An 11,435-nucleotide genomic window follows, 5' to 3' on the forward strand; every position below is an offset into this window, starting at 1 on the left:
GGTCTTCACCGCCGGTTCGTGTCTTCAACCGGCGGTGTTGATGTCCCCATCACCAACGGTTCCAGATACGAACCGGCGGTGTTGATGTCCCCATCACCAACGACTTAAATCCAACGGTACCCAAAACCGTTGGTGGTGTACTTTTAGAACCGGCGGTGATAGGGGTGGCTGTAGTAGTGAATGTCAAGAGCTTCGTCATCCAATCAAGGAAAATGACCATCTCCAAGAGGGCACTTTTACTCTCGTATACTCGTATAGCACATTTGTTCCATATTAAATCTTGGCTTGTTAGAAATGCTATATAGGAGCAGGGGAAAACAACATAGAATGCAATAATCTTTCTTAACTCAATGCACGTTTATGAAAGTTTTTTCTTAGAAAATGGAAATAATTCTGGCCTTTGAAAACGGCGCACACCCAAAAAAATTTAGCACAGTTTGAAATTATAATGATATTCATAGAGATCGTCCGCGATACATAAATTAGGATTACATATTCTTGATAGTCCCTGTATTTCAAGAGCTATCAGCCATCTAACTTTCTCATTTGCCACCTATATTTTCCTCATTTTTGGCCTCTAAACTTCCTCATTTGGCATATCTTTCCTTCTCGCATAAGTGACAACATGGTCCAACAACTTGCCAACGCCGTTGGCTCGCCGAGATGTGGGCCTGAATTTAAGGTGCGTACAACTTACACTTTAAATTTAACCTAGCAACGTTGATGGCCTGGCCCGGCAATGCCAAAAATGTTATTCCCTCCATCAATTGTAGTTATTAGCTCCCCTCTCAAAAAAAAAATCAATTGTAGTTAGCTTTAGATTTGTTAACTAGTCAAACTTCTCTAAGAGCATGGCTAATAAATTTCGCCGGCTCCCGGCCGTAAACCGGGCACGTGGGTGGCGGATCCTGCAGCTATTTAATGTGTTGCTTGTTGTTGAGCCAATAGCACGACGCCAGCCTGAGCGGGCGTTTTGCGAGCCGCCGGCTTCCTCTCTCTTCTGCTCCCGTCGAACTCCGCCCGCTCCGCGCTGGCCATTATACTTGGTCCAACTAGGACTAAATTTTTGGGAAAATATATTAATATCTATAATACAAAATAAATATACTATACATATATTTCATACTGGATCTAAGTATCTAATTGGATATTTCTATCAACTGTTCGTCAAAGTTAGAAAATTTTGACATGGGGTAAATCTAAAAAAATATAATTTAGAACAGGAAGTAGAGAACAATAGTATATCAGAAGAGTCGAGCTCAAGATGGATGTTAAGATCTTTGCTTTCCACCTTACAGACAAAACAATGGACTGGGATGCCAGTGGGCACCCATCCCCTCTCCTCGACAGATATCAATCGGCTAGGGGACTTTCTCACCCTATAGAGATAAACAGGAGGCTCCAGAGCAAGGCTTCGCCTCCTATGTTTCTTTAATATAAGAATTTCTATATAGAGTATTTTTTTTTGCGAAATAGGGAAGGATTGTGTCGTGGTGCTGCAAACCACAGCCGGGTGGCGGAAGGCACCCGCCCTAGCCCAGAGGGTGTGTACTCGGGGGTTAGCTAGTCTTAGATCGATCTCACACAAGAACACGATGAACACAGCAAGATTTAGAGTGGTTCGGGCCGCCGGAGCGTAATACCCTACGTCCACTGTGTGTTGTATTGCCTTCCCACGAGAGTGAGAAGGTGCGAGAGCTTGAGTCTGGATTGTGGAGATGATGTGTGAACCTGTGTTCTAGCGGGCGTGCTCTCCCTTTTATATGTCCAAGGGGAGCACGTACACTGAGCGGGGCCCCGACATGTGGACCCGACGATGTATTATAAACTACACTTTGGCCTTCAATGGCTCAGATCCGGAGATCTTGTCGTCGGCTTCTGTGCGTAGTTTCTGACCAGGGATGGTCTTGAGTTGTCCTGTCAGAGTAGAGTCTAGCCTTTGCAGTCGCGCGTCGAGGTCACGATGAAGCGCCGAACTACTGACTCAGTCCACTGTAGCAGCGTGCACTGTTGCTTCAGTCAGTAGCTGGTCATCATGACTCGTCGCTCATGCGCGCAGCGCTGAGTCTTTAATGCTTGTCTCGGTATCTGGCGATCCACAGTGTGGACTGACAAAAGCTGCCCCGTGCCCAGAGGCAGCAGATCCCGCCTCAACCACTCGCACTTAATGCGGGTGGGTGAGGGAGTTTCCAGCGGAAGGCTGGCGCCCGCGCCCGCGTCTGCGTGACACGTGGCGGCTCCGGACCCCACCCGAGCAGCTTGCTGAGCCGAGAGCTCACGGGGGTCCGGATAGGCACGTGGAGGTCCCGGACCCGCCTGCGGGAGTCCGGATGGCACGTGGAAGTCCCGGACCCGCCTGCGGGGGTCCGGGTCCGCGGCCACAGGTGCTGAGCATTTCCACCTCTGGGACACGTGGTGACACCGGACCCGTCCCCAAACAGGAAGCGGGTCCGGGACCGTTGGTCCGGTGAGATGGAGTCGGAACCTAGGAGTCCGGCTGCTCAGCTCCTTAGGGCGTAGTTACGGATAACTACGCGAGTCTTGGCACAGTAGGAGTGGGTACCCCAGTTGTAGGGTACCGACAGTGGCCCCCGGGCCCGCCTCGGGAGAGGCAACGAACCCGCAGGTGGGGCCACTACTGTGAGCAACTTGGCTGCTTCTGGCACCCAGCGGTGCGCGCCGCAAGGGTCTTGCCCTGCATCGTCCATCCTTTGGGTCACCTGCTGCATCATCACGTTTGGACCTGCACATGACTCAAGGTAGATGCTTAGTAGCGTGCCCACGGGTCCCAAATCCTGTTGGCTGTAATCCTTTGAGATGGATAGCTAGGTTCAGTGAACGAAGCTCAAGGGGCCGGCCTTTAGGTTAAGAGAAAGTCCGGACCTCCAGGTTCCCAGTCCTAGGTACTACGGCACTCATTCACAGGAGGTGGTGCGTGCAGGCTTAGGGTACGGAACCAGGCTAAGCGGCTACACGGCTCCGGACCTCCCCGGAGAATGAGTGCGCTTCCCTGAACCTGCAGGTTCCCAGGGGTCCGAACCCCTCTCTTCCATGAGGGGTCTCGAGCTAAGTCACTAACTAGCCAACTCAATTCGGACCACAATCACCGCACAAGAGTAAGAAGCCACGTGGGGGTTAGCGCAAACAGAATGCGTAGATTGAAATTGGAATCTAACATCCTTAGAGGCGAACTAAGAATAAACTTTTCCTTTATAACTAGATGTACATGAGATGTGCGATGTAAGCCAGAACACGGGTTTATGAGGCCGGAGCTGTTCGGACCACCGGGCCCCCAGTCTTAGGTACTACGGTACTCGTCCTAGGGAGGTAGAGCATGCAGGCTTAGGGTACGGAACCAGGCTAAGCGGCTACATGGCTCCGGACCTCCCCGGAGGGTGAGTACGCTTCCCTGAACCTGGTTCGCAGAGGTCCGGACCCCTCCACGGGGGAGGCTCACCGGACTGGACCACACGGAAGTACTACCTAGTTACAAAGGAAAATGTTTTATTCCCTGCTGGGCCTCTAAGTGCAGGACTTACAGAGATGTAGAGTCGGGGGTGCGACCGGAGTCGGCTTTCCGCCGGAGAGAGCCACCAGAGTCGGCTTTCCGCCGGAGCGGGCTTGGTGCGACCGGAGTCGGCTTTCCGCCGGAGCGGGCTTGGTGCGACTGGAGTCGGCTTTCCGCCGGAGCGGGCTTGGTGCGACCGGAGTCGGCAGTCCGCCGGAGCGGGCTTGGTGCTACCGGAGTCGGCTTTCCGCCGGAGCGGCTTCCTCTCATGAGTGAGGTATGCTGTGAGCTGGGATTTGTCGCTCCGCCGCTCGCAGCTTGTGAGGGGGCCCTTGACGGGTGCCCTGACTCTTGCCGGCGGGCGGCGCGCGCCGCCGCCAACGGTGGCTGCTCCACAGGCACAGTTGCCCCTGGAGCAGGAACGCGAGAGGCATGTGGCGTGGAGGACGCCACCCCCTCCGTCATCTCCACGTCGTCCACGCGAACCATGGGGACGAAGAAGATGATGAAATGCGACCAGCTAGCCCCCCTACCTGGCGCGCCAAATGTCGTGGTGCTGCAAACCACAGCCGGGTGGCGGAAGGCACCCGCCCTAGCCCAGAGGGTGTGTACTCGGGGGTTAGCTAGTCTTAGATCGATCTCACACAAGAACACGATGAATACAGCAAGATTTAGAGTGGTTCGGGCCGCCGGAGCGTAATACCCTACGTCCACTGTGTGTTGTATTGCCTTCCCACGAGAGTGAGAAGGTGCGAGAGCTTGAGTCTGGATTGTGGAGATGATGTGTGAACCTGTGTTCTAGCGGGCGTGCTCTCCCTTTTATATGTCCAAGGGGAGCACGTACACTGAGCGGGGCCCCGACATGTGGACCCGACGATGTATTATAAACTACACTTTGGCCTTCAATGGCTCAGATCCGGAGATCTTGTCGTCGGCTTCTGTGCGTAGTTTCTGACCAGAGATGGTCTTGAGTTGTCCTGTCAGAGTAGAGTCTAGCCTTTGCAGTCGCGCGTCGAGGTCACGATGAAGCGCCGAACTACTGACTCAGTCCACTGTAGCAGCGTGCACTGTTGCTTCAGTCAGTAGCTGGTCATCATGACTCGTCGCTCATGCGCGCAGCGCTGAGTCTTTAATGCTTGTCTCGGTATCTGGCGATCCACAGTGTGGACTGACAAAAGCTGCCCCGTGCCCAGAGGCAGCAGATCCCGCCTCAACCACTCGCACTTAATGCGGGTGGGTGAGGGAGTTTCCAGCGGAAGGCTGGCGCCCGCGCCCGCGTCTGCGTGACACGTGGCGGCTCCGGACCCCACCCGAGCAGCTTGCTGAGCCGAGAGCTCACGGGGGTCCGGATAGGCACGTGGAGGTCCCGGACCCGCCTGCGGGAGTCCGGATGGCACGTGGAAGTCCCGGACCCGCCTGCGGGGGTCCGGGTCCGCGGCCACAGGTGCTGAGCATTTCCACCTCTGGGACACGTGGTGACATCGGACCCGTCCCCAAACGGGAAGCGGGTCCGGGACCGTTGGTCCGGTGAGATGGAGTCGGAACCCAGGAGTCCGGCTGCTCAGCTCCTTAGGGCGTAGTTACGGATAACTACGCGAGTCTTGGCACAGTAGGAGTGGGTACCCCAGTTGTAGGGTACCGACAGATTGTATTATAGCACAGTACAAACAGTACATCGCCCCTTGCAGAAAGGACCCCAACAGAAAAGAAAATTACAAACCGAAACACCAAGTCCCTTCTACTGTTCTTCTTCCCCATTTGCCTGAGCAACTCGCCGGACCGCGCTGTCGCGACTTGCTTTGTCGTACCGCCGACTTCCTCTTCCTTCCAGATGCAGAAGGCGACTCCAAACATTGGTATACCGCATGAAATCCGTGAGAAGAGACCATCGGCCGTCCACCCTCCAAATCTGGCCATCCTCTTACCGCACGCCCCCAAAGAGCTCAACACCGACGAAGCAAAGCACGGCAACAACAGCAACAGCAACAGCAAGAACCCCAAAGCAAGAGGAAACCAACCCACCAAACCAACATTGGCGAGACTGGAATCGAAGATCGAAACTAGAAACCCGAAAGCAAATCCGCCGCCGACATCGAAGATGCCGACCCAGAAGGGAGAGCCCACGGGGGAGCACAAAAGATCCTTCCCCAACGCAAAGTGGAAGATCACAACCAGAGTACTTTTTTGGACTAAAGGATTTGAACTCCATGAAACTCATGTGATTTCCTTTTGGGTTGCACGAATTTATAGGAGGTACTGGAGGAATTCTAACACAGAAAGATTCCTCGATGACTATAGTTCTTTTCGAGTTTCTATGGTTTTCCTGTGTTCACTTTCATCAATAGTTGCAAAAACTTTTCCTCTAAAAGGGTTGCCGTGCATGCAACTTACTCTTCTTTCTATGCCTAGGATTTGACTATCTTATATTATTTCCAGTGCATTGCTGCCGGATTTGAAGAGACTTTCCAATAAATTATTAACAAAATATGTAATAACTTTTAGATCAACTATGGAGAGCATGTAGTATTACAAAAAAGCACTTAGATTGAGCTTATTGAAAAACATGGAATTGTAGATTATTCGAATAAAAGAAAATATGTCTAGGGGGCTAATGAACACATGGAGATTTTTTTTTTGGCAGAAACACATGGAGAAATTTAATACAAAATAGAATTGGTATTCACATAAAATAGATAAAAATATTTACATAAAAAAGATAAATCTTGCTTAAGGCATATAGTGGTAGTTTTGGCTTAGAGATGTAATCATAATGGTAGCTGACACACATGCGTCAACATTCATATTGTTGTTTAGTTGCTCGTGTAAATGATGCACTTGTAGAGATTACGTTAAAAATCATATCAGCGATCTCTTGGATGAAAATAATAGAACTTTTAGATACTCTTTGGTTAATTAATGAATGGAGAAGGAAGAAACCAAAGAAACCCATCTAATTGATAGAAGATGTCCACGAAGTTAATATGACAGTTAGGATAATCAAGATGACGTGGCTGATTGAAAGAAGAGAGTGTTATATTGTGATCCAAATTCTGTACAATAAAAAGACCAACTTCCGACGGAGCGGAGCGGAGGCCCGTCGCCGGGAGGCTTGGGTCGGAGCGCAGCGGAGGAGGAAGTGGCCCATCGCAGAAGCCCAAGCCAGGGGCGCCGGGGTTGGGGGGGAGCCCCCCACGGTACGACACATATACCCTTGATTAGAGTTTGCTTCACAGTTCATTATTCCTCTTGTAAGCCGCCGCTAGGCGTTGTAAAACACACACCCGATATAGTGAAATTCTTGCTGGCTGGTGCCCATGGTTTTACCCTTCGCATTGGAGGGGTTTTCCACGTTAAATCCTCCTGTCTTTTGTGATTTGATCTTTCTGTTCTTCGTCGTTTTCTCGCCGTCGCTCCTAACAGAGAGAAGTAGAAATAAATGCTTTTTAGTGGGTGGCATCTATATAGTATATATAGATATATTAAGAGGCCTTAAAATAAAAATTGCGCCATTACTTCTCTCTATATGATTTTGAAATCATTTAGGGTTTAGGATTGTTTATAAGAAATCCCTCCAAAACATGCTAGCCTCCAAAATGACTTATAAGAAATTTGTTTTCTTTTGCTCCATTGTTGATTTTAAACATCCATGAAAAAAGAAGTATAGGCTGGAAGCAAGTGGACGCCTGCCTGATGCTTGGAAGTTGGAACCTTCCAGCCTTTCCACCTTCGATCGTTCGATGCCGACGGAGCGCTACACCTGGCCGACCTGTTTGAAAAAAAAAACCCTAAAAGTATCTGAAATATCTGTAAAGCGAAAAATAGGAACATTAACCCAAATAAAACTAATTTAAATCGAGAAACACATGTTTAATCACTCCCCATTAGTAACGGCGCCCCATTTTATCTCTTCCCATCTCCAGCTCCCCCACCGCCCATTCCCACGCGCCATCGCCGCCACGGCCACGGCCATGGCCGCCGCCGCCTCGTGCTCCCACCCGCCCTTCAGCCCCGCCGCTGCGGCTTCTCCCCGCTGCCGTGGCCGCCGCCGCCGCCGCGCGCGCTCCTCTGGCGGCGGCCGCGGCGGCTGGCGCCCACCACGTTCTGCTCCGCGCCGTCGCTGCCTCGCCTGGGACGCGTCGGCTGGCCGCGCAGGGAGGGGAACGCCTGGCTGCTCTCGTTCCGCGGCGACACCGCCGCGGCGCCGGACCCCGCACTGGGGGACCCCTCGAAGGCGCTCTCCGCGCTGCTCCCGCTTGTCGTCGCCGCCACCGCCGTCGCGGCGCTCGGGAACCCCGCCACCTTCTCCTGGTACGGCACCTGGCCGCCTCAAGAAGGTTCTTGGTCTCTTGGACAATCTTAGACAACTAACACATGGGGGCTGATTAGTTTATGATTATTTCGTAGGGTCTCAAAGGATTACTACGCGCCGGCGCTCGGGGGCATCATGCTGTCCATTGGCATCAAGCTCTCCGTCGACGACTTCGCTCTCGCCTTCAAGAGGTTCTTCTCTTTTTTTTTTCTTTTCCCCCCCTTTTTTGTGTGCTCCTTCTCCAAATGTGAAGGCAATATGCCAATATGGTGTAGAATAGCTTCTCGAAGCTGATTTTTTTTCTGTTCCTGTGTCGTCCAGGCCTGTGCCACTCTCCATTGGTTATGCCGCACAGTACGTGCTCAAGCCACTACTGGGCGTGATGGTTGCAAAGGTATTCAGGATGCCATCAGCATTCTTCGCAGGCTTCATGCTTACTTGCTGCGTCTCAGGCGCTCAGCTCTCAAGCTATGCTAGCTTCCTCAGCAAAGGGGATGTGGCCTTGAGCATTTTATTGACAAGTTACTCAACAAATATCTTCGGTGGTCGTGACACCTGTTCTCACCGGATTGTTAATCGGTTCAGTGGTCCCGGTTGATGGAATTGCGATGGCAAAATCTATTCTTCAGGTAGTGAATTGGTTAGTGATCAAGAAATGTATTTTGTGGTGCATGATCTTCATGTACCCTGTCTTTGATTCTTTGTTTAATCATGTGACCCTGCAATTTCCTGTTTGACAGGTGGTGCTTGTTCCTGTGACGCTAGGCCTTCTCCTGAATACCTATGCGAAGGGAGTGGTGAATGTAATACAACCAGCAATGCCATTTGTTGCTATGGTGTGCACATCTCTCTGTATTGGCAGCCCTCTTGCTATCAATAGGAGCAAGATCCTCTCTCCAGAAGGATTCTTCTTACTTCTCCCCATAGTTGCTTTCCACATTGTTTCATTCGTTGCGGGTTACTGGGTCTCCAAGTTGCCACAATGGAGGTGATTCTTAAATCTTGATATCAATTTTTAGTCTTTTTAAATTTTTATCTTGTAATTTTGCTAATTTGTAAGTGTCTTGGTGCTCTTTTGCTAATTATTTTACATTATCTGCAGGCAAGAAGAGCCTGTTTGCAGGACAATTTCCGTTTGTACTGGGATGCAAAGTTCCACCCTTGCTGGACTTCTCGCAACACAATTTCTTGGAACCAGTCAGGCAGTTCCTGCAGCATGTTCTGTTGTCATCATGGCCATTTTTGGTTTGACTCTTGCATCATACTGGGGTAGTGGCTTGCGAATAAGAGATGTCGCTGGGGGTTTTTTACCACAAGCTACAGCAGCTCTGAGCCCGTGACAGGCAGCAGGATGCCGCATGGTGATTTTTCCATGGATCCCCTTGAGAGTTGAGAGACCAATTCCAGAAATTCATTTGCCAAATGAGACTGGAGCTACGAGAAAGTCGTCCTTCAGCACAATTTTGCATGAGGTACGCCATGGCTGCAAAAGAGAACTACAAATTGTGGGCTTTATGATGATAAGGATCAAGGCGACCAAACTTATGACAAGAACCACTTGTACAAGATGCTGAGTTTGCAGTAATACTCACATATAATACGGTATATTGTAGATTAGGTTAGTTGTCTCTTACCAGCTCCTTGTAGATATAGATACCACTAGACACGATCCAGGATGCTTATATATTGGAGGTGCAGTGCTATACATATTTCTGCGATATCATTGGCGCTCACGGCCCATTGTTCTCAAAATGAAAAATGAAACCCGCTATCAGATTTTATTTTTCTTTTTCGCAATGCTCTTTCTTTGCTGCCCAATGAACTCTGGACTCTTAAACAGCAAGCATTGGAGCATTATATCATGGCTAGAGCTTCAGTTTCTGCTTGAAACTGACATGTTTGCGCAGCCTCCATGATATGACATCTGGCGGATAGTACTTTGGCTGGATTAGAAAAAAAAAGTTGCATCTACATTTATGTTTCTGTAGAAAAATAAAATGAAATTTAGTTTGTATAGTTCTTGAAATATCTGTATGAAAAAAAAGTAAAGGAGAAATATCAGACTTGCTGCATCGTGTCCACCAGTCGCCATTTGTTGGGCATCAGCTACGGGGGCCCAATGACTGTTCGAATTCTTCTATGCTGATGGAGATGTCACAGTTGTCTGTTACGGATCTCTTCTCAGGTCCGTCTCACTCTGTCGTTTTTAGAAGGTCCAAGTCCATTTTTTCCATCCTGTTGCTGAATCTGGCTCGTGCTGGCGCGCGGACGACTACGGCCGATATGGATGGGAGATATTTGGGTGGTGTTTGGTTCATCCAATTTGCTGCGGGAACAGATTACAGTGCAGATGGATAACGTTGCTTCGTGTAGTTCAAAAAGTGCATCACTAAAAAATGGAATAAACATCTACCACAATTTTATAAGAACAGTGCCCAACGATAATTTAAACGGTCTATTCCGTACATATTCACAGCAATTTTACAAGGAACAATGCGCAACGACAGGTTTAACCCACAACGGCAGCAAGCTATTAACACCAGTGGTTAGCACGGAAGAAAGAAGACTGGCAGATGGACTTCCAAATCATCGAGTGGGTGCTGTTGCTCTTCTGCACCATGACGTAGAAGTTGAAACTTGAAAGTGGCAGGAAATAGGGGCCCCGGCTAGCACGCGGGCGTACAGGCCCGACCCCACACATCGGTGGGGGAGTACCGCAGGTGAATCCCGTCCAGAGTTGGTGTAGTACCATCACTATATGTAAATTCTATAGAAAAATGTATATGGAGTAACGAAAAAAAATAAAAGAACAGAAGAGATATTGTCTCAACGAGTTTATATTTCTATTCATGTACTTCTCCCGTTGTAAATTATTAGTCATTTTAGTTTTTAACGTATATAAATTTTGCTATACATTTAGACAACATATATCTAGATATGTATATGCACTAAAAAAGCTTAAACAACTATTAATTTAAAAAGGAGTGATTATTGTTTGCTAATACCATGGCTCAACGCATCTCACAAAAAAAAATGTATATGCATGTCCCAAAGAATGAGGATGTCCACCTCATACTTCGGGCAACATAGGTCGAGGACTCGAGGAGATTATTATAAAACGAAAACTGTGGAAGGTCCCAGAGGAAACTTGTTTGTTTAGCTTCACGCTGCCATATTTTCTATGCTACTCCCCCGTTTTCATTTACATATATCACATTTGCTTTGTTCTAAGTTAAAATTGTTCAACTTTGATCAAGTTTGTAGAAAAATATAATTACATCTATTATACTAAATTTATTTTATTAAATCCACCATGAAATATATTTTGATAATGCATGTATTTGATAGTATAGATGTTGTATTCTTCTATAAATGGGTAAAAGATGAATAAATTTAACTTAGCACAAAATAATGTGATATGTAAAAGAAATAAGAGGGAGTACTTCCTATCGTATTCCACCCTCCATTCATATTTTCTACACGTTGTTAACGGCTATTATTTCATATTTTGATTGGCAACTTCTCATGAATAAATTGAGCTTTACACCATGTTCTATATATATTTTACTTATTTTTAATAAATTTTATAAATTTTGGATGAGTTGTGCTTGCACGAGA

General features: G+C 48.5%; 1 pseudogene across 1 annotated transcript; it reads left to right on the top strand.

Moving 5' to 3' along the window:
- The first annotated feature begins 5,339 nt into the window (after window positions 1–5,339).
- On the top strand, window positions 5,340–9,614 carry LOC120653482 (annotated as a pseudogene). Its single transcript, XR_005666839.1, has 6 exons — window positions 5,340–5,665; window positions 7,394–7,816; window positions 7,913–8,008; window positions 8,139–8,446; window positions 8,558–8,805; window positions 8,920–9,614. The product of XR_005666839.1 is annotated as a probable sodium/metabolite cotransporter BASS3, chloroplastic (transcript).
- The last annotated feature ends 1,821 nt before the right edge of the window (window positions 9,615–11,435 follow it).

This window comes from Panicum virgatum, chromosome 1N, assembly GCF_016808335.1.
Source record: "Panicum virgatum strain AP13 chromosome 1N, P.virgatum_v5, whole genome shotgun sequence".
Lineage (NCBI taxonomy): Eukaryota > Viridiplantae > Streptophyta > Magnoliopsida > Poales > Poaceae > Panicum > Panicum virgatum.